Raw genomic sequence first — 23,894 nt, 5'->3', positions numbered from 1 at the left:
TTAGCACTGAAAGTTATTGGAAATATTCAGTTCTTGTGCAACACTTTTCTAAAAACCGAAAGAGAAATAAGGTACACAGCGTTAAGAGCGTATAATCTTAAAAGATATCAATTCCATGCGGTGTGTAACATCGAAAAGATATTTGATATCTGTCATAAGGAAGTGAAACAGGTTGTTCACATAGGCATATTATGTAAACATGTTTAAGTGCACGATTTTATGCAACAATTTTCCTGAGCATTAACGCGTATAAGTGGTGTGTAAACTTCAAATTGCATTTCGCCTTTTATCATATTGTCCAAAGTGTAAACTCGTTTTTTAGAGATAAAGAGCAGATATTTTGTTTTATCATAAATGTAGCAGAAAATTAGGCGTAACATGTTCTAAATATCTGGCCTCTATATAAAAAAAAATTCCATGTTTGGAGGTCCCTAGTGAGATTTATTGATTGTCAGTCGAATATATGTATTTGTCACTTTGAAGCATATGTTTTTGGTTTATTTTGAAACCTTGTCTGTCCTGCCCTCCATTTCGTTGGTTTGATAATATTATTGGAGGTTTTTAATTGTTTTTCTCTTTTTGGGGGTAGGCATCGTCTTCAAAATATTCAAATCCATGTGCAATTATATCTACTCATTTTACATAAGCAATATCGATTTTCTGTATTGACTCTAAAGTTATATGTTATTCAACATGTTAATTTGTTCACAATATTTGAATGACTTGCATATCTGTATAAGGCTAAAAGGTGATTCGCCCATAGTGTGTCCTTGTATCTAACTTATAAGTTACTAAATTATATTGAATTCTAAAGGTGGTAATACAGGCCTACCTATCATAATAACTTCATCATGAAAAATAGTATATACTCTAAAAGGAAATTAAACAAGGACTCATATTGCTGATTGTGAAAAAAAATATTAAAAAAAACATTTAAACCAGACATAATTGGACGAACGTGTAATGTTATCCTGAAATCTTCCACCCGGAAAAGTTATTGTACCGTAGAGAAGCACACCACAACACAAGCAAACAAAAATGGCCACGAAAGACGCTCAAAGTGTTGTGTTTCTTCTTTTATTGAGTAGTATATCCGTACTAAGTTATTGTGAGTATCAATTTTTGTCATTTGTTTTAGTATATTTCCATTGCGATCAAGATGCTAAAAAGTAATTATTGTTTTAAGTTGGTATTTGTAGGTCGTTGTTACGGAAGGTCATTATATAGGTCACTCATGCATAGGCTGTGAATAATATTTAAATATGTGTTGATTGTTCTCTTTAGGTGATTGAAAATAAAATTATTCCACAACCTGTTAGTAGATTTCCCATACATTTATCTTACGAAGCTGTGATTAGGAAAAAAACTATGGAAGCTTAATAGAGGTCGGGCATTGAAAAATTGAAGTCAACTTTCATGCATCTAAATTAAAATATTTCTTCTTAGATATAAATTACTTTCCTAACAACGATATTGAGACATTAAACAAAATCAAAAAAATATAAAGAAAAATATTGATAGCTTTAATGTTTTCTTGTTCTTTAATCGTATTTTACATCTGTTTTTTTTTTTTAATTTTGAAAAAAAAATCTTAAGGCTTTTCATGACATGATTATGTAATTAACTTAATGAACAGTAGCAATTGAGCCAATTGATGGAATTATAGTACTCATCTCTGCACAAATTGCATGCACAACTAGTACATTTTAATCAAACCAAATGCAGTATTTTAATACATATATATAATATTTACTTGGTCACTGCTACAATATAAAATTTAAAAATTTAACCTTTAAATATGATTGTCTCTGAATTGTGTGTTAGTATGATAAAACATGTAAAGTGTACATGGTTTAACATCTGCCTTTCAGTATATTATTATTATGAAATCATTATCTTCAATAGGTTTATGTACATCGCTTGATTTTAGATGACGGCAGTCGTCAATAAAATATCGAAGTCAGTTATGAATAATAGTGAACACAATTTATGAACAAGACAAAAAAAAACATAGCAAAAAATGTCAATAACTTCCTGTCCGGTTAAATTTCGTTACGGGGCATCTGCGGAAACAAATAAACGACATAATGGGATGTGCATGTCAATGTATAATAATCTTATAATAATTTTCTTATCATTTCAAGGCTCACGCTGCGAATCGCATTTGTGACCTTTTGCGTTTTTCAGAAGTAAATGCGACATTTTTTGCAAAATGCAACACTGGATTTCATTAAAAATCCCCTTAGTCTTTTGTTTTCGTTGCATAATCTCTTCCAAGTGACAGCTTGTAGCTTGACTTCACGCACGGCTTAAACTATTTGACATTATTGTCTCTAAAACGTGTACCTCGTTTCCATATTTTTTTCACGTTCCTGCTGAACATACTGAAATGTTTACAAACAAATGTCGATTAAGGTTAAGTTAGGAATTTGTGTACACTGTCGGAAATTATAATTTAGCGATAAACTTTGTTAAGTTAATGATTTAGATATTGCAGGAACGTAAATGATATTTGCGCAAAATTGGCTGTTGTAAGTTTTTAAAATGAGATATTATTCGATATGTAAGACATTTCGTGTATGACATTTTTTTCTATATCCTCCTTACAATGAATTTTTCTGTGAAAGTATGATTGGTTGTCCTAAAATGTAAGGTACAATGCATTTGATTTAGAAGTCAGGTGTTCTCATAACTTGGTGGTTGATTGTTCGAAATAGAATTTTTTTTTACGAATACTGAAAAAAGCCTTAACACAGCTGTGATTTATGTAAATGGGTCTTGTTATATGAATATTTGGTGTTTGGTGGTACAATACTGTGTGTGACAAATTGATAGATTGATAGACAAAGTTGAATAGCCAGATTGATAAATCAAGTGGCATAACCAATTTGCCTTACCAGGTGGCAACGGCATTTGGTAAATATCGAAATAGTCAGAAGGCAGTGTTTTATATATCTGTATTTATTTATATTGAATTAAAGCTTCTTCGTTCATCTAAGAGACACTTGGCAAGTGCCATTTTACTCTTCGTTGTATTCCCTGAAAATTAGAGTTAACCGGGTATGGATCGAGACGCTTGGTCGAAGCCCGACACGGTAGAGCATTAACATGTAGTTAAATATATTTCATCAACAATACACTGTTCCGGCAGAAGCAGAGATTGCAAGTAATGCTAATGCAATTGTAGATATATCAAAATGTATTGCATTAGTTGTCAAGGTAGTACTTTTAAAAAAAAAATCCCTTATCATAAGTGGTTACAATTTTTGAACGCCAATGATATAAATCTGAAATTAGATCATTACTGGAAGGTAAGGCTGCTCGTTAACGATAAAATTATACCATGAGTGGTCAACATCCTGACCACCAGTGCAACATTATATCAGTGGTGGGCAGCGTATCATTTGAGGTTGCGATATTGGTTAATTTTACGCGTATTGCTACATTCTTTAACCCTCTTTATGTTTTCTAATTATGTATAATTTGTATTGTATGTATGCGGCGCGTATGAATACAAAGCAATAACAGCAACAAAACTCAAAATTGATGCGCATTCAGCTAAAGCAGAGCTATTCACCTCTGCAAATGTGTTCGGAATGTTTCCTTTATCGTTGCTATGTATGTAATAAATCCAGAGGTGATCGAATGAAAGTTCACGAGACTTCACCAAGATTTGTTTAGTCCCTGTGAAATTTCGAGCGAAAGTATAAATGCTCGAATAATATTCTCAAAATACGTAAGTACTGATCGTGTTTCATATCATATCCTACTTTGACTTATGTTAAAACATGAAAATCTTATAAGATGTATGCCTTATTTCAACATCTAGCGGTTATTTGTACTACACATTAATATTCAGAAAAAAGTTATCGTTCGTGTTCAACCACTTGTAAAGTGGTTGAAAATATAAACATTGGGTTGCTTAACAAAATCATAGCCATGTTTAATGCTTGTGTTGTGCAATACCAAGTTTTTAAACAAATATTTGGTGTCTGTTTTGCATAAAAACTTTGTATATATCGAGCCATTTTCAAGGAACATTCATACAATAGTATAGTCTGTTGCACTATTGATGCTATTACCAGGTCAGGCGCGGATCGAAAATTAATCTTCAGGGGGGATCTCTACCAAGCATGTTAATTGTTGCAACAGCAGACAAAAACTATTTTTTGTATTGTTACATTTATTTCTACAACACATTTTTTCTACCAATTAATGAAGATAAAGTTTATAATCACTAAACTTCTATATTTTATATTTGACTACAAGTTCCTAGATTCTATGAAATAGACTATAAACACGAGGTATAGTTTTTACTACGACAAATAATAGTTTTTATGTGCGATTTAAAAAAAAAAAATGTGGAGGTAACATGATAGCCAGTGAGATACTCAAATGATATAAATCTGCCGCTTGGAATATGCCGAAGGCGTTGATGCACTACTCATAGCTTTGCTTTACGATGCTTATTCTGATGACCGATCATGTACGTTTGTTAGTTTAAAACTTATCGTTACCAAATTTGAACATCAGTGTAACTGTTAAAGTGTATACATGTAGGCCTTTATGTTTCTTTTAATTTTTCCTGGTATTGAAAGAGCCAGCTTCACAGTAAATGTTGATCTCAAGCAGTCGGAATAGTGAGAAGACGCTTAACTTTTCATTTAGTGAATTAAATAATGTGTATTGTTTATTTGTGAAATTTAAACTTTTGAATTTTTACATTTATAAAGGTGCATTTTGTTTGCTGACAATTAAACAGAACAGACACAACTTTACATTTTGTTGGCAGTGTTCAGTTTTTTGAAATTCCCTTTCAATAAAAAGAGTTCAATCATAACAGTTGAGAAAAGTAGATCGACCAATCAGCAGGGGCTGACAAATCCGATGTCAGACGCCCGTGGAAAGTGATTTTTCCGATCGGCAAGTAAAAATTCGGTAGGGACTTGCCCGTGGTCAAGTGACATTTTAAACTTTCGCATATGTACTGAAAATGAAAGTACCGTATTTTGCCGAATATAATACGCACTTTTTTTTTCTGAAAAAATCCTTTACGATCTAAGGGTGCTTAAATTATACACCACGATCGCTTTTGACATTTTTTTCTTTGTACAGCACTGACTATCGTAATGAGATAAAATTCTCACTACTGTTCTTCAGTACTACGCACTGTTCTTGTGTTTGTTTATCGTATTATTTAAAACTAATTTAAACTTTGTTAAAGGTTTCTATTGCAACAACTGTTTTGATTATAATCTGTTGATAGATGAATACTTTTAAAATGGCAATTAAACATCAATTTTAGCTGTTTATTCTATGTTCAACTTCTTTGAGCTGTGTTCATTGTCTCCATATACGCTGCCATAACTGATGCTAAAAATAGATATGTTCCTCTTATCACTTGTTAATCATTATCATAGCCTTAAGCTTTTTAAAAATTAAAATATCAGGCTTAATATGACTAGATATAATTAGCTTAAACTAAACAACTTGCTGATGATTCATTTCACCTTTATTTTTAACACCTCTGTGGCCATATTGAAACCACGGTCGTGAACGTGCGCTTGTCACCTATTTATATCTCAGAAATTCACTTAAGGAGAAAGAAATTATCAAAACACCTAAAACTGTTAATAAGATGTTTTTTACATTTACAACAAATCCAATTAAATATCATACACATTATCGAGAAAACCAAGAGGAAAAAATGTTAAATCAAAACCATGTATATTTCATAAAGAGTATTTAAAGTGGAAAAATTTAAAATAAAGGGCATAAACATCGTACGGTATGTGTATTGTTTATTTTTTAAAATCACAATAAAAAATTTGGTAGGGCTAGTAGATATTGAGGTAAGGAAAGTAAATTTTGCCTAGCCACTTGTCTGAGGGCAAGTGCTTAAAAAATGTATTTGTCAACCCCTGCAATCAGAAGCGCCAATATTTTATCAAACTAAAAATATTAAATGACTGAAGTTTATAAGATATGTTAGATATATGTTATCAATCAGTATGGTCATGACCCGTTTAATGATATTCAATGTCCTTTCAGTACAGTTTGTCGATCCTGGTGTAACAGAGGCAGACAGTAGTCCGATTCATACCTCTGGAGGCGTATACCCTTACTGGCCTAACAGGACTGTGGATGGAAATTTCAGTCAAAATATTAGAGCCTGTTTACATACAGCTGTATCCGGTGTCACAGAGGCGTGGCTACGAATTGATCTACAAACCGTAAGAAGCATCAAGTATGTGAAATTCTGGTACAGGAATGACAGTAAGTATATATCAAAGAAACGTTAAACGCAATATTTTCTCGTTTCGGTTTAACTCAATCAATGGAAATTTCAAAAAAAAAATACACGATGTGTCATTGACAGGGGGCAGTGCACTAAACACACAACGTCTGCGGGGTTACAGTATCATTGTATCAAACACATCGGACGTAACGCTTGGTTCAACAGATGTGTGCTTCACTGATAATATTTCTTACAAATTAACAACTGTTATTAAGGAGGACTGTAAAGGAACAACAAGATATGTATGGTTTTACCAGCCGCATGTAAGAGACTCAGATGTAAACGTTCCTGTTTTGGAAATATGCAAAGTGCAGATTTATGGTAAGCTGACAAGTTGCATTACTCTTGTATTACTAATTGTATTAAATATCAAAAAGTGTATGTTTTAAGGATATGTGAACTTTAATCCAAGTAACGATTACAAACATGCTATTTAGGTTGTGAAACAGGAACATATGATGTCAACTGTTCAAAAAAATGTAATCATTGTAAGAATAATGAAACCTGCGACATTGACACTGGAGAATGTGATGATAATGGGTGTGCGCTTCCAGGGTTTAAATCGCCTCTGTGTAGTGGTAAGTAAGCTATTTAAGCAAAATACTATTATTCATTCGTCTGTGTTAATTGTATGAATTTTTATTTTAAGATTATTTAATTCTTAATTATCAGTTCTAGAATGTCAGTTTTTTATCTTTAAAAATACTGTAAATTCTATTGTTTGGCGTTTTTGTGTGGCCCACAAGCCGAGTAGCACATTCAAATAAACCTGTGCTTAGTAGTCAATCAATCGAAAGGAGATTTCAGTGAAAATAAAAGCACAGAATCCTATTAAACTTCCTTGACCTGTTTGTTACATTTGGGTTTGTTTGTTGTTGTTTTTTTTGCTCTTTAGATATTTCAAATTTTCCCCCTCTCTCTCTTTTTGTCTCTTTCCCTCCCTGCACCCTACCCTGTCCCTATTTGTATACAGACACAATCAATCCTCTCCAGTTTTCTGTACTTTTAACGTTGGCTTAACCCTTGCACCGCTTGAGATCACCGTTTTCAAAGGATATATGTGCCATTTTAAACGTGGTCATCAAACCCTCAGTGGCCAATTACAGTTAATATTCTTTTTTGTCGATTACAGTTATAACACTGGGCATTTAAGACTGAATAATAGTTACACATATAATTTTTTGCAGCACATTGTAACGTATCTATATTATTGTGCCAATTTTTAATGCGTGAAGCATATAACAAATGACACTAATTTGTACTCAATAGATGCCTGTACATCATTGCATTTAGTAGCATGATTTATCTAAATTGTAATACAAAAGCATTTGCAACGGAGTTGAAAATGTTCGACATGCTTACATATTGGTTTTTTATAAGGAAATTGGTAAACTTATTACGGCGCTGCTTGAGATGAATGTTTATGCGGTTTTTTAATCAAAATATAAAGTAAATATTCAGGGGCTTTAACATACAGTTAAGAATAAAAAATGAACTCGTAAAACGTTTATTTTTTACTTTGTTCCTTTCCTCTTTGAACCGACTAGTACTTCATAACTTCCAAGATTGTTTTTGGGCAAATACGTCTTTCAAAAATATAGTTATTGATGCCTCATTACAAACTTTTTTGATAATTCATGCATGGTGAATTTTGTTTCTGCATAATAATGAGCGTTGAGCGTTAACAGATTGCGTAACCAAATGCGTTTACCTTACACAGAATGTGTACACTGTTATTTTATTTTTCACTCAGCCTTCCAAGGTTCCCTAGGGTGTATTAATGTGTGTGTTCTTTTGTTTTCCTATCTTTATTTGGAATTTGTTTATTTATAGATGGATGGGAGTGTTCCATCAATTATAAATTCATTAACATTGCAACAAAACAAAAACGGCAGGAAACTCATTTTTTTCTTCAAACAGATTGTTTTCTTTAAACCATACATGCATCGCTCAGACTCAGACACTCAGTCTGTATATAAAGTTTTGTAAAAAAAAAAAAAAACATACATCTTTATGATATGGAACTAAAAAAACATAGGTTAGTTTGTTTGTTTCTTTTGTTGGTTATTGTAATGAGTTTTTTGGGATTTTGTTGGCTGAATGAATAATAAGAATTTTGTAACGAAAATAAACAAGTTTAATTTGAAAAAAAAATCAATAAACAAAACAAATCATTAATCTCACTCCCCCTTTCACGCCACTCTCATTCGAACATAACAAAAAAAAAAAATAATAATTCAATTAAACAAATGAACAAATATCTGATACTATCAACTGAATTCAAAATTAATTCACACTGTATCAGATATAAAATGGAAGTAAACTACAAAATGTTGTTTAGAAGCTATTTCAACCAATAAAACTCTTGTTAGAAAATTTACTAGAAAAAATGTTGAAGTTCAATAATTCAAAATACCGTGTTATTACAATTAGTTCAAATTTCAGCTCAAAATTGTGTATATGAAAATTAGCCTGTAATAACAGTCGCTTTTAAACACTTAAAACCTCTCTCTGAAAATGAACTCAAGGTCACTATGCACTCGAGACGCTCCTGCCCTCGTCAAATTTCCTGTACCTCTAGTCGCTATCCTAACTGGAAGCCCACGGACTCGCAGGTCTCTCGCTTCAAGTCTACGACCACTGCCCGGACAGAAAACCACGCCACACTCAGCATAGAATGCGTCCCCGACCTTCGTCTGTTGTCCACATGACCTTCCATAGGAGAATTCCCGTCTAGCACACCAGTCTGTATTTCAGGGAATTGTACCAAACACCCTTCTGCACGGCTAGGAAAACATGTGCCCGCCTAACAAACCAAGAATTCAATGGCTACCCATTTCTACTCAGTATTAAGCTAACTGGAGATATTCACCATTTCTTATATCAGGAGCTGCAAAACGTGGCACCCAGCTGATGTCGTTACCGGACCCTCTACTGACCACTACACCCAAACCGGTCACTTTAAATACTCGATCTAAAAATAGCACACTCACCCGACACTCGTCAATCACATACGGTAACCCATTCATAACAAAAAGAAAGAGAAACACAAATACAAACACCTGTATATACAAAACTGAATCAACTTTATTACATATATATGGGGTGTTTCAAATATTTTTATTTATTTATTTTTTTGGTAGAATGTAGACCTGGATCTTACGGACATAATTGTAACTCAAATTGTAGTTCGTACTGTAAAGGGAAATCTTGTGACCGTTTTTCTGGAGAATGTCTGAATGGTTGTACACCTGGATATAAAGAGCCAAATTGCTCCATGCGTAAGATATATCTCAAACTTTATTTCTTTTGTTGTAATGAGGTATTGTGCTATCACATTAAAAATTACAAAAGATTTTTAGTTCAGTGATCAATATATGCATCATAATCGTTTGCTAAAAAGATATATGTAGTTTTAAATGAAAAGAAAAAGTTTTCGAACGTACGGTGTGAAATTATAGTTTCAAACTATAGCAATTAGTAAAGATTCTGATTTTGAACACAACTCACTGTTTCTCTACTCTTAGCACGTTTGTTACGGTAACGCTTCAAAATTTCAATTAAGAAAGTTTTACTACAAAATTAGTTTTTGGTTTATCTTTTTTGTTAATATTTTTTTATATCAGGATTTAATATTTTTTTCTTTATTTCTACTTAAACGATTAATTTGAGTATAGCTTGCTTGAGTGGATATTATGGAGAGAACTGCACAAATAGATGTGGAAACTGTTTGAATAATAAAACATGCAATAATGTCAATGGCAACTGTACAGCTGGATGCAGTGAGGGATTTAAAGGGGATGTTTGCACAACAGGTACGGTTTAGATAGAACGACATTTTCAAGATAGCTACATGTATGTGTCGAACTATAAAGAATAATTTACTTCATCTTTCAACAGATTCCTTCGTGTTTGAATTTGATATTTTTTAGAAAACGCATGTTTTAGTCAAATATTGGAACAGATATGTGTATTTGATTTTAAAGTACACATACTGTTTACAATCAGAAATTTTAGGCAATATGTGTGTGAACCCCATTCCACTTTATATCCATATTTGGCCATAAATTTAATTTCACACTCTTTCGCCATTAAGGCTTTGTCTTAAATGTCTGGAATTTGTTACGTCCCAAATTTTCAACAACGAAAGCCCACACACGATTAGATCCGATTGAAACAATTAACAAGGACCCTGTATAATTATAACTTAAGTTTTTTATCAATTGTCTTATATGTTTGAAAAAAAATATGCTCATTTTTGAAAGTTGCATTTATTTTAGAATGCAGTTCTTATGAATACGGACGAAGCTGTCAGAACCAATGCAGTTACAAGTGTTACAACAATGAGACTTGTGGTCCCTTCTTTGGAAATTGTAGCAGATGCGCTGACGGTTATCAAAATGAAAAATGCGATGAAAGTAGGATATAAAACTTAAAACTTTATATAAAAATACAAAATATCATCTTGAGTCATAAAGATGACAAATAAAATTGAGAAAAAAATTTATAGACAACAAAAAATCACGTTGTTTTTTTCACCAAATAAAGAATGTAGTAGTGGAACTTATGGAGAGAACTGTACGTACCAGTGTGGGGGATGTCTAAATGCTGTGTCTTGTGATCATGTAAATGGCACGTGCTTTGAAGGATGTAAACCTGGATGGCAGACCACAGACACATGCCATAAACGTATGTGCATGTTTTAATAACTTACTTTTTTGTCACGCGGATTTCTATGTTTTGCAGTAGCGGCATGATGTTAAATAACAGGCAGGATTGGTAATGCGATGAATTCATATCAAACAATGAATTTAAAAGGTGCAACCAAATACGTTTTATCTTAAACGTTAAGAAACTTCTTTTTTCAAATGTAAAATAATAATTGTTGCTTCTTTAACACATTTTCAGCCTGTAGAAACGGTACATATGGAATTGATTGCGCGTATAACTGCAGTGGAAACTGTGAGAGTAATAATACTTGTGACAAAACAATCGGAACTTGCTCTAAATGCTCTCCTGGATGGCAAAATCAATTTTGTAACAAAAGTAAGAACATTTCAGAAAAACCTATGTAAAAGGTGCATTTTTAGGCTGTTATTAGTTTAAATACATAAATATGAGGAACGAGATTTGCTCTAAAAAGTGATCTTCTATAAAGCAGAAAGTGTGAGAAGAAAGTTGATTTTCATTACAGCTTGCACTGTCGGATTTTACGGTTCGAACTGTCAGAGAACATGTGGACATTGTCTGAAGGCCAGCAATTGTTCCTTTACTGACGGAACTTGTTTTGGTGGCTGCATGGAAGGTTTCACAGGAGATACATGTCATGGTAAAATATTATATAGAAAAAATCAGCCCAAGGCTCAAAATATGTATCACTTATAATATCTCTTAAAGATCAAAGATACAAATGGGCTATTTCAAAAGTTGTCATCTACCCCCTCCCCCCTCCCCCCGCAGTAGTAAATTACAATTAATGTTCTGTTGTGTCAATAACATTTAAAACACTGGGTATTTCAAAACTGGTCACTTGTTGCACATTATAACGTATCTATATTTTTGTGCAGATTTTTAGCAAAATAAGCACATAATAAATGACACTAAATTGTGCTATTTAGATGCCTGAACATCGGTTCATGTGCTAGCATAATTTAGCCCCATTGCAATACAAAACAAACGTAAATGAGTTAAAAATGTTCACTAAGCATAAAATTGACTTTTAAAAAGGATATTGCCAAACTTGTTAAGGTGAATGTTTACGGGGTTTTTTTCTATCCAAAAACATAAAGTAAATATTTGGTAGCTTTGAAATACAGTTAAAGAAACAAAAAACTCATAAAACGTGCATTTTTAAGTTTGTTCCTTTGTTGTTTGAACCGACTGTTACTTTACAAATTTCAAGATTGTTTTGATGCTAATGACATCTTTCAAAATATATATATACATATATATATTAATGTTCTTTTATTTCCCATCTTGTTTTCCCATCTTTTTGGGTTTTTATATGTAGGGGAAGGGGGTGCTCCATCAAGTAAAATGTCATCAACATCACCACAACAACAGGAAACTCGTATTTTTTTCTTCAAGGAAATTGTTTTCCCTATATCATATATTTATTACCTAAAACCCTGTCTGTATATCGTGTTATATAGACAATATACATCTTAAAGATTTGAAACCACAGAAAATGGGGGATGTGGTTAATTAGTTTGTTTGGTTTAGGGTTTTTTTCAAGGATGTTTTTGGTTTTGTATAAAGATTGTTGTTTGTTTTTTTTTTCCTGTAGAGTGTAGACCTGGATCTTACGGATCTAATTGTAGCTTGAATTGCAGTTCATACTGTGAAGAGAAAGCTTGTGACCGTTACTCTGGAGAATGTTTGTATGGTTGTACACCTGGATATCAAACGCCATATTGCGTCACGCGTAAGTTTTATCTCAATTTTTTTTTTTTGCCGTGTTCAGATATTGTGCTATCAAAATAGAAATCACAAATAATCACAGCTAAAGAAATAAGTAGTTTGAAATATTTGTAACCGGCGATGGTAAAAAGTAGAATGATATGCATTTAGTTTCGAAGCATGACAAGTGATAAAGATATTGAACACAACTCACTGTTTGTCCATTCCTAGCACGTTTGTTAAACCCTTCAAAAATTTAAATATGAAAGTATGAACACAACGTTAATGTTAAGTTAATCCCTTTCTATTGATTTTTTTTCATATCAGCTTTTGATATTTTTCTGCCTTTATCGTTACTTAAACAATTTTTTTTTGTTTTTAGCTTGCATGCATGGTTCTTATGGAAAAAATTGCACCAAGACATGTGGAAACTGTTTGAATAATGAAGCATGCAACAATGTCAATGGCAACTGTACAGATGGATGCAGTGAGGGTTTTAAAGGTGATTTCTGCACAATAGGTACGTTTTCACGATAGCTACATGTGTGTGTCGAACTTAACTGAATGATTAACTTTATCTTTAACAGATGCCATCGTGATAAAGTTTTAAATTTTTGGATTACGTATTCTTTTCAGTCTATTTAAAAATCATAGAAAGGAACAGAAACTTTTTTTTATTTTAGATATTAAAGTACACACACTGTCTTCAATAAAAAAAAATGTTAGAATATTTTGTGTAAACCCCACCCCACAAATTATCCATATTCAGCCATAAATTTAATTTCACTCTTTAGCGCAAAAAGAAGTTTGTCTTAAATAATCTGAACTTGTTACGTCAAAAAATTGTCAAAATAACCGCACGATTAGATTCTGTTGATGTTCATTTTGAAAGTTGCATTTATTTTAGAATGCAGTTTTTATGAATACGGAAGAAACTGTCAGAGCCGATGCAGTTATCAATGTTACAACAATGACACTTGTGATCCATTCTTTGGAAATTGTAGCAGGTGCGCTGACGGTTATCGTAATGCAAAATGCGATAAAAGTAAGATATAAAATGCATCACCTTGAGTCACAATGATAACAAATGAAATTGAGAAAGGAAATTACAGAGAAAACAAAAGCATATTGCTTTTTTGAGTGAATGTTGTTGTTCTTAACAATTGTAGAATGCAACAGTGGAACTTATGGCGAGAACTGTACGTACCAATGTGGGGAATGTATTAATGATATGATTTGTGATCATGTAAATGGGAAGTGCTCTGAGGGATGTAAACCTGGATGGACGACCACAGACACGTGCCATGAATGTATGTATATGAATTGAATAACTTATCTTTATGTCTGGCGGATTATTATGTTTTACAGTCACGTCATGATGTTACGTAATAGACAGCGTTTGTTAAGCAATGAAAATGAACTCAGATTAGAGAATCAACTTAAATGTTGTAACCAAACACGTTTCACTTTAAACATTTGGAAATGTTTCGGATATAGAATAATCCCTGTTGCAACTTAAACGCAATTTTAGACTGTAGAAACGGTACATATGGAATTGATTGTGCGTATAACTGCAGTGGAAACTGTGAGAGTAATAATACTTGTGACAAAACAACCGGAACTTGCTCTGAATGCGCTCCTGGATGGAAAAATCAATATTGTAACAAAAGTAAGAAAACTTAATGAAAAACTATATAAAATATGCATCGTTGAAGTTGTCAAACTTTTAAAAATATATTAAAATTTCGACAAAGAGGCTATTTATTTGTTTTTGTAAATGTAAAAGAAAAAAAAGAAAACGGGAAAGGGCATAAAAGCAATTTGAATCATGTTAAATAAGTTTTTCAATGATATTAAATCCAGAACATGTCCAAAGTCCACTTCATGAACCAGAATCACCAGGTGCTGCAGTCATCGCCGCTCCTGTTGTCGTCATTGTTGTGCTGATAACAGTCATCGTAGTTGTCGTCATCTTAAGGTAGCTGTTAACTATATCAGTTTTTATATCAGTTTTATACCTGTTACTTAGATAATTATGTTTTTGTCCGTGTCAGTACTAAAAGGTGTTTGCTTATAAATTCGTATCTATCTTTTGACTCAGTTTGAAGTTATATGATTATGCTGATATCATCGTTTGAAAAATTAAAACTGCTTGCATTTTATCCTTGTACATGGCAATACCTTCGATAGCAAAGCGTAGGATTAATATAGCATTACAAAGCAATGAAACATTACGAAAAACTCATAATTCTATGTCATATAATACTGCGGACTTACACTTTAAGGGTAAAATAACAATCTTCTTCGTTTTAATTGCCAAAAAATTACCATTTATCATTAAATTATATTGAGTTGAATTTCGTTAGAATTTTATCTAATCTAAACTCAGTCCGGCAGTAAAAAAATACCAGTTAAGCAAAACGCGAAATCAAGCTTATTTTGTCAAATATATTCATATTTCATCAAATTCGTAGGATAAATGAAATGTACAAAAACAACAACTTAACAATGGAAAATAAAAAAAAATAACGTATGCATAAAAGCAATGTGCATTTAAAAGTAATGAACATGATATATAGTTAATAAATACTTGTCTATATGCGAAACATTATTTTCATCAGTCAGAAAATGGCATATATTTCCCGTCCAACACTTGCAATCGATAAGATATAAATAGCGAACGCTTATTCATGATTAAGTGTAAAAATTATTGTTGAGTTGTTATTTTACCCTTAGACGGTGGCGTGTAAGTGTTGTTTTTGTTGTTTAATTTCATGTTCCATACCTGTAAAAGTTCCTTAGCAATAGTACACTATACAATTGGTTTGGTATGAGTGTAAAGCAATATAAATTATTTGTGTTTACTTTGTAGAAAAAGACACCCTCCTAAGAAGAAAGAAAATAGTATACAATTGCAGGCGATTCCAGAACAAGGTCTTAAAGCTAAATCAAGCAGTTTAAACTTGAATATTTTCATTGTTTATTCATTTAAATATTATATTTTGTCATATTTAGACGAAGAAGTACAGTTTCCTGCCGTGGACGAAACATATTATACAAATCAACAGATCCATGCTAAACATATTAAAATTCGTGAGCTTAGCAGCACCATCCATTCCCTGGAGCATGACATTCAAGATGGATTTGAAAAAGAGTTCTGTGTAGGTTTAGATTAAAAAAAAATTTGGGGGTAAAAATGTCAACAGTTAGCGGAGAGATGTTATAAATGTATTACCATTTATGATTGCTTAAAAAAATTAAATCGTACCACAAAAAATAAACTAAAGTAGTAGTTTAAATTAAAGTTTGAATACGTGTGGCCATAAGTCAGAACCTTTCAAAACACTAAATTAAGATTAGAAATTTTAATGCTAAAATTAAAAGAAATTTAAAACATAGATTATGATAGAGCTATACATGTATGTTTACATCTATTCCTTATTAATTTGTACGTGAACAGCAAAACCATTTATTCTTATAACTTTGTCATTTCACAGGCTATTCCATATGGCGAAAATCCTGAAATAGCTTGTACAGTTGGCAAGCTACCAGAAAACCTGGTGAAAAATAGATTCAAGAAAACCTTCCCATGTATGTTTTGGAGGTTGTTCCTAGTGGGGGTTTTTAGTAGAATTTACATAAATAGGATTATATTTACAGATCAATCATTTGATTCTTAATACGTTACGTTTACATACATTTTGTCATAAATGAATAAAGCTTAAGATCATTATCCGAAGTAATAAATAGTGCATAGCAGAGAGTCGATTTAAGACTTTATTTCATTTAGAAATTTAACTTGTAAATGGAACATTTTCTAGCAAAAAAAGTTTTTTTTTACGAAATATCCTTTTATTTTTTTAATTTAAAATGTAGTCAATATCTGTGATCATTTTTTCTGTTTTATTAGCGCCTTTGTACATGCACATGAACGAAATATAAGAAAATATACGAAACATAAATGCCCCCCCCCCCCCCAAAAAAAATAATAACTTTAGAACGTTTCATTTGAATACGTTCAATTTCTTAAAAAGCAAATTATTAAACCTGAGAGAAAAAAAAATACCCATTTTCAAGGGAAAAAAATGGTATGCCTTGAGATTTTATGCTAATCATTATTTAAGCAAAGTAATTCTTTTATCACCTTTTTGTGATTGAAAAAATAGTGCTAATTTGGCCCTTTAAACTCATTACATGAGTTTTAAAAAATTAGCTCCATTGAATGTCATGTATAACCCAAAAATTTAATACAAATTACCTAAGAAGGGATGATCCATTTTCATTATTTCATATAGAATACCCATAATCTATTTTTTCCTTTTATTCTTTATACAGATGACCATTCTAGAGTGATTCTTCAATCTACAGAAAATGGAGATTACATCAATGCTAATTTCATAAAAGTTTGTAACACAAATACTTAATCTTAGACTAATAAAACTTAAAAAGGTTTTTCTATTAAGTATAACATGTAAATTTAAAAAAAGGATTAAAGCAAAAATTGAAAGAACATCCATTTTTTTTAAATTTCAGAATGCAGATGGAGAAACAGCATACATAGCGTCTCAAGGTGCAAAAATGAAGAGTGTCTTATAGAATGACATACATAAGAAATAAGGAATCGTTCTTTGAGTAATGTGAGGTGATAATTTCGGTCGATTTGATCACGCCCCGACCGAAATTATCCCCTCATAATGTTTAAAGAATGATTCCTTATAGATTATATTCATACGATTTTAAGCCATTGTACGACTAAATTTTTAAATATGAATAAGCAAACCCAGCTGATATTCCAATTATACGTCATTTGAAGTTGTTGGAATATATAGTAAAAAATCGATACGTAGTGTTATCACAGGCAAAGACACTGGAAAATGTAAATACAGTAAACCTCGGGTATAGCAAAGTCCTAGGGACCAATGGATTTACTTATTCGTTATATCCGTAATTCGTTATATCCGTATAACGAATTCGTAACAAAAACCATAGCTAATTTACTATATACATGTTTTCTTTTGCAAGACTACAATTTTTGCTAATTGAGGCTTAAAATAAAAATACATTCTTTTGACACCTTTAATAATCGGATTAAGAATTGAGGAATTTACATGAAAAACTATTATGTTAAATGGTAGTGCAAACCTTTTAAACTGTAAAGATCTTCGTTATAAAAGTGTTGAATTTCGTTATTATTCGCAAAATCCGTAAATTCGTTCTATACGAATTCGTTATAACCGTAAACATTTGCAAAGACATGCTTAGAATTTTACAGGGGACTAAAAAAAATTCGCTATATCCGAGAGTTTGCTATATTTTTAGTAAACGAGTTTAACTGTATAATTAAATAGGATGATTTTAACAAAGTATGTAATGATCCAAGAAACAATATGAGAGGTAACTGAAAACTTGCGTGATTAGTTATGTCATTTTTTAGGACCAAGAGCAAATACAGTGGTTGATTTTTGGCAAATGGTGTGGCAAGAAAATGTTTCGGTTATTGCCATGGTAACCAACTTGATGGAAGGAGCGACGGTAATTTTTTTTCGTTTATTTTTTATGAAGTTTTCTTGTTATGTCGCTGAGTTTTCTTTCAATTCCATTATCATGAATTTCAAGCACTGGTCAATAAATCAACATTTTTGTAAGTGATAATGCATATCATGAAAATGAATTAGTTCCATGGCAAATGCATTAAAAAAAATATTTCGAAATGAAAAGCTTATGTTATTTACATCATTTTAAAATTTGTTAGTATTTTCTCAAAATACCAAACAATATGTGATTTTTCTTTGTTAAAGAATTCCATTCAAACTTTATTTTAATTTTGCACTGATGAAAAATAACAGATATAATTAAACTATTGTGACAGATTAAATGCGAAAGATACTGGCCTGAAATTGACGGTGGTAAAATAAAAAAGGGAAAGTTCAGCATTCAACTTATATATACGAAGAATTATGCAAATTTCGCAATTCATCACCTAAAGGTTGCAAATAGCCAGGTAAATTATTAAACTATCTTGCTTGTGTGGTAACACGTATAGACATAAAAATATAACGTACTACATTGTATGTAAAAGAAGCTGACTTTTAAATAAAGGTAACTTCTTTTCTTCCAAAAGATATTTATTTTAGTTTGAATGATAAAATAAATTTTGTAAGGATATTTATCAACGTTGAAATACATTTTGCATTTTGCATTTAATCATCACACGAAGTTTTGAGATGATGCTGAGTTAAGTCAATGTTATCTTTAGAAAAAGGAAATTTCTGAGTAAGTTGATCTATAATATAATAGAAATATGTTTGACTATCACTATCTTTTGTTATATTAACTTCTATGATATTTAAGTTGAAGAAAAGCCGCCAGATCACACATCTCCAGTACACAGGGTGGCCTGATCACGGAATACCGAGTCCATTGGAACTCCTTGCGTATCATCGTTACGTTTCATTGGCAATAGAAAAGCGCCCCGAAAGTAAACTTGTTGTTCATTGCAGGTACATGAAATTTTTTATTCCGTTAAAATGGATTCTGTTAAATAAAGACAAGTCATACATAACAAATCGTTTGCGCTACATATTCATAAAAGAATTTCATAAATGATATTTCAAATAATTAATTGACATGACTTTGTTTTATTTCAATTGTTTATTTTAAATCTCAAAGGCATAAGTTGGATTAAACTTCAATTTTTTAAGTTGATTTGATTTTAAAAATTAAAACGCTTGGGAGACGGTGTTGTTTATTTATTTTAGTTTTTTTTTGGGGGGGGGGGGGGTTATTTGGGACCGACACAAATTTTTAATCAAAATCCAAGACTAATAGTAGGACATGCTTTGTTTTAGTGCTGGTATCGGCCGCACTGGGACATTTATCGCCCTTGATGCACTACAAGCGCAGGGGGTAAGAGATGGCAGGATAAACATTGTGGAGTTTGTACATACGATGAGAGAGGATCGCATGAACATGATACAAAACGCTGTAAGTACTATATTATGTACTGTCAATAGACGCTGATAATGTTCACTGAATGCTCTACAAATAAAACTGAATAACGATAGATTGTAATTCAGAAACATTATCGTAATGATTTGGGTACATTTCAGTTGAGTAAATGGCAGAGCTTCATTTATTATAGTCTACTTTATACCAAAGGTTGTTCAACTTCGTGATGTGATTATTTTATTGAATCGCGATATTGTGTTTAAGTTTTTACGCACATCTATATTATCACATATCAGTCAGTCTGAACGTATGACGTGTGGTTTTTAAACTTGATTCATTTTATTTAAAAATTTTGTAAGATAAGGAACAATGTAGTTTTGGTAAAATCAAAGTAAAAGATTTGCAAGATGAGAATGAACAAATATATACTGTATTGTGATTTAGAACCAGTACAAATTCCTGTATTATATACTGCACGAAAGTTTCCGGACAAAAAGTTGTGTGCGCAGCAAGACTGACTTTGTACAGGAAGTGGAATCGGATATTTCGTCAAACAAAGCAGTTAACTTGTCAAAGTTTATGAAAGAATTCAATGTGAGTATATTTTCAATATAACAGGTGTATACATTTATAACAACATTAATGTGTTTATATTTAAAGGCAATTAGTATGAGTTTTTGAGGTCAAAAGTTTACCTCTGATTTTCGATTAAAAAATAAAACATTGATTGATCATTAATTGATACAATGTGTGTAGAAAATAAACACCGACATTGTTAGAAAATGGTACTTAGATAATTTACTCGGCACTGTTACACAGTGCGTTGAATATCGGTTTTCAAAGGTTCAGTCGATAAACCGTATATTAAGGACATACTTTTTTGATCATATTATAAGACCTGGTATTGATTGAATACAGGATTGATTTCTGAAAGATAAATGAAAAGGTATCACCAAAGATGTTTCATCATTGTAGGAACTTACTTCTATTAGACCCGCCTTTGAGGAAAAGGATATGAAATTTGGGAAACAAAACCAAAGCTTGAACATGACCAAACATGTTTTACCAGGTCAGTGTCTTGTAACAAAGTTGAAGTTATTACATATATTAATTCAAATGGATGTTTTGGTGCTACTATAGTAAATAGATTGTAAAACTTTAAGTACGAGTAATCCCATTCTTATTTGTTTTGCATGAAGATTAGAAAAAATAATTCCCATAATGTTTCTAAACCGCTTTGCTTCCCATTAAAATGATAAATGACGAACTCACGCGAAAGATTTCTATACTAGTACATGTACTGCCATTTCAATATGAAATATTTTGAATTTTGCTACCTTAATTAGATAGTTAGTGCTTCATAAGAATCGCAAAAAAACAATTTCAAACGTTGTTGTGATTTAACCTTTCTGTTTTCAATCTGAAGCTGACAAGATGAGAATAATACTATCCTCCCATGTCCCTGGACGTAGCACATACGTCAACGCTGTACCAATTTCAGTGAGTACTTAGAATAAAATATAATCATTTGTTAGAAGGTAAATTAAGAAAAAAACATAACATTCAGATGGGGTGTGGGTAGGAATTTTGCCAATACTGTTCTTAGAATTAAACAGGGGCAATATCCACAGCCTTGTAGGTATGTAAGTGCCTATCAAGTTATACATAATTTAATCTTTAAATGTTGCAGGCGTTTACCATGAAGGACTGTATGATTGCCTGTCAGTATCCGGTACAGGGGGCGGCCGTAGATTTGATCCGCCTACTGATTGACCAGGAATGCAGTTTCGTGGTGTCCATCAACCCATTGTCTGAAATACCATCGGTCAGTTAATATTTTTAATGTTTATTTTTGGAAACCGAAGCATAAATAAACAATGGTAAGAATTTAGGCTGAAATGTAATCTTCATTTGTAACTGAAGGGACAATTAATATTGATGAATAAAACATCATTCAATATTTAATGAAATATACAGCAAATTTACCTTCATGTTTTTTTACTGAAATACCGATGCCACAGTTGTGTTTTGTTTGTAGACTGCAGAATGGTCTTCTTTGTCTGACCGTCGTCGTGAGCTATTTAGTTTCGAAGTAGAAACCATATACAGTTCTAAAATATCAGACCATGTCAGAAAGTCGAACGTAAGGATAAAGGCATTATCGGTGCGTTTTTGGTATACGGAAAACTTAAACTGGCTTTTTTTGTCTTTAAAGATTATTCTTTCTAAGTTATTCTGTATAATTGTACATACATAATGTCCTCATATACATGTATATGACAAAAATGTTTTCATCATGGAGATAATACGATTTTAAATTTGTTAGTGGCATCATCGAATAGAGACTGATTGATACTTATTTCATTCTTGGTAATAAGTATACTTTTAGATCGTATTGTATATTCATTTCTGTTTCACTGAAATAAAGGGATAATTATCTTCTTCATTTTTCAGTCCAATGATTGGCAGGAGGCAACTATTTATGAAATCACATCTTGGCATTTCAAAGAAGACCTTCCGGCTGAAACCAATGCCATTTTAGAACTTGTAAAGTTTATAATGCAGGGACCGAAAGTTGATTCCGAAAACAAAATAACAGTTCTTTCCAGGTTAACATTGCTTTGAAGTGTAATAGTAACACACAAACACACACTTCTCCTCCAAAGAATGCTAACAAAATATAAATGTCCTGTTTTAACACTATGTTGGTGTTAAAATCATTTTATTGTCTTCAATTTGAGAAGCATAGCTTGAAAAAAAAAGAAAAAACATGAATAGGACACTTAATAGTAATGACATGAATAATTGTAAAACCTATCGCATCACTAAAATTAATGTCCCTCTGTTTCTAGAGATGGCGCTTCTGGATGTGGAGTGTTTTGTGCTGTGTATAACGCCATACAACAACTACAACAGGATCAAGAGGTGGACATGTTAACCATTGTCAGACAGCTACAGAGTCGTCGACCGGAAATGATTACCAGCATGGTAATACATGTGACGAAACACTTTAATATTCATGTTTAAATACGTGGTTTCTCCGTCAAATTTTGTACAAGCACATGTGAACTTTTTTTTTTAATCTTTGCAATCATGTTTTGTTTACCTCTCATCGTGATATCAAAAATTTGTTTTTGAAAAAAACACATTTCATTTTAGAATGAGTATACTTTTTGTTGCCAAGCAGTGGCTCAGTATATCAAAACTGACTCTGGAATGGAAGATATCTACATGAATTCTCAGTCTGAAAATGACGAAGGCATTTACGCAAATGTTTAAACACTGGATCTGAGAATTTTACAATTTTGTTTTTTTTTTACATTTTCAGCTGGGACAAAACGTACTTTTGCAGATTGCTTAGGTTTTGCAATGGCATTTCTCTAGTTTCTGTAGTGCTTTTTACATGTTTGAAAATATTTAACCTCGATATACACTCCTGATACTATGATCAAGTCGACTCTTTATATTATTTATCTAGAAAAAAAAAAATAACAGAAAAAAAGAGTTTTGATTTTAAATAAATACTGATTTTTTTCTGAATCTGTAAAATACATAATAAAGTATTTTTTAACAGGGTTTTCTAAAATTATTTTCAAGTATGAAATGGAACTGGAAACGTTGTTTCACAAGCTAAGTTGAATATTTTTTGTAAAAAAAAAATAAAGAAAACATCAAAACGCTTCACAATAAAAACAAAATTATGTAAAATTCAGTAGGAACCTCGAATGGTTAGTTCCAATAGGGAATATGAAGAGATAATTATAATCAGATCCTGTGAGGTTTGAAGGGCTTTTCAGAAGATTTGATCACGTACCAACCAAGTTCTTATCTAGATGAATTTTAAACTTTGCTATCTATAATTTATATTTTCTATTATTAATATTGAAAAAAGCAAAAAGTTAGGCAAGATTTGCAAACAGTTCTTCATTAATTTTATCTTTTATATTGGTAGTAAAACACACTTGTTTCGTCTAATAAAATATGTACAGGTCGTTTAATTGTTTGCTGTTTCATTTTATTTTTGTTTTGTTTAGGACTATGATTGTTTAACTTTGCACGTGATATTTTTTGTAACTCAAACACTAACGCATGACATTTTGTGTCTGAAACACATTTCAAATATGAAAGGATTGGAAGAAGAGAGAGTAACTTGGTAATCTGAAGCAAAACACTATTTTGATAAATCTATTGTAATTGATATCATTTTATTTCTTTGGATAACAAACTTGTTTAAAAACCAATGTAAAAT

The 23,894-nt window shown here is 31.8% G+C and overlaps 1 pseudogene; it reads left to right on the top strand.

Moving 5' to 3' along the window:
- Positions 1–970: 970 nt before the first annotated feature.
- Positions 971–23,894, top strand: LOC128170844 (uncharacterized; annotated as a pseudogene).

This window comes from Crassostrea angulata, chromosome 2, assembly GCF_025612915.1.
Source record: "Crassostrea angulata isolate pt1a10 chromosome 2, ASM2561291v2, whole genome shotgun sequence".
NCBI classification, from domain to species: Eukaryota; Metazoa; Mollusca; class Bivalvia; order Ostreida; family Ostreidae; genus Magallana; species Magallana angulata.
This window is presented reverse-complemented; position numbering and strand designations above follow the sequence as displayed.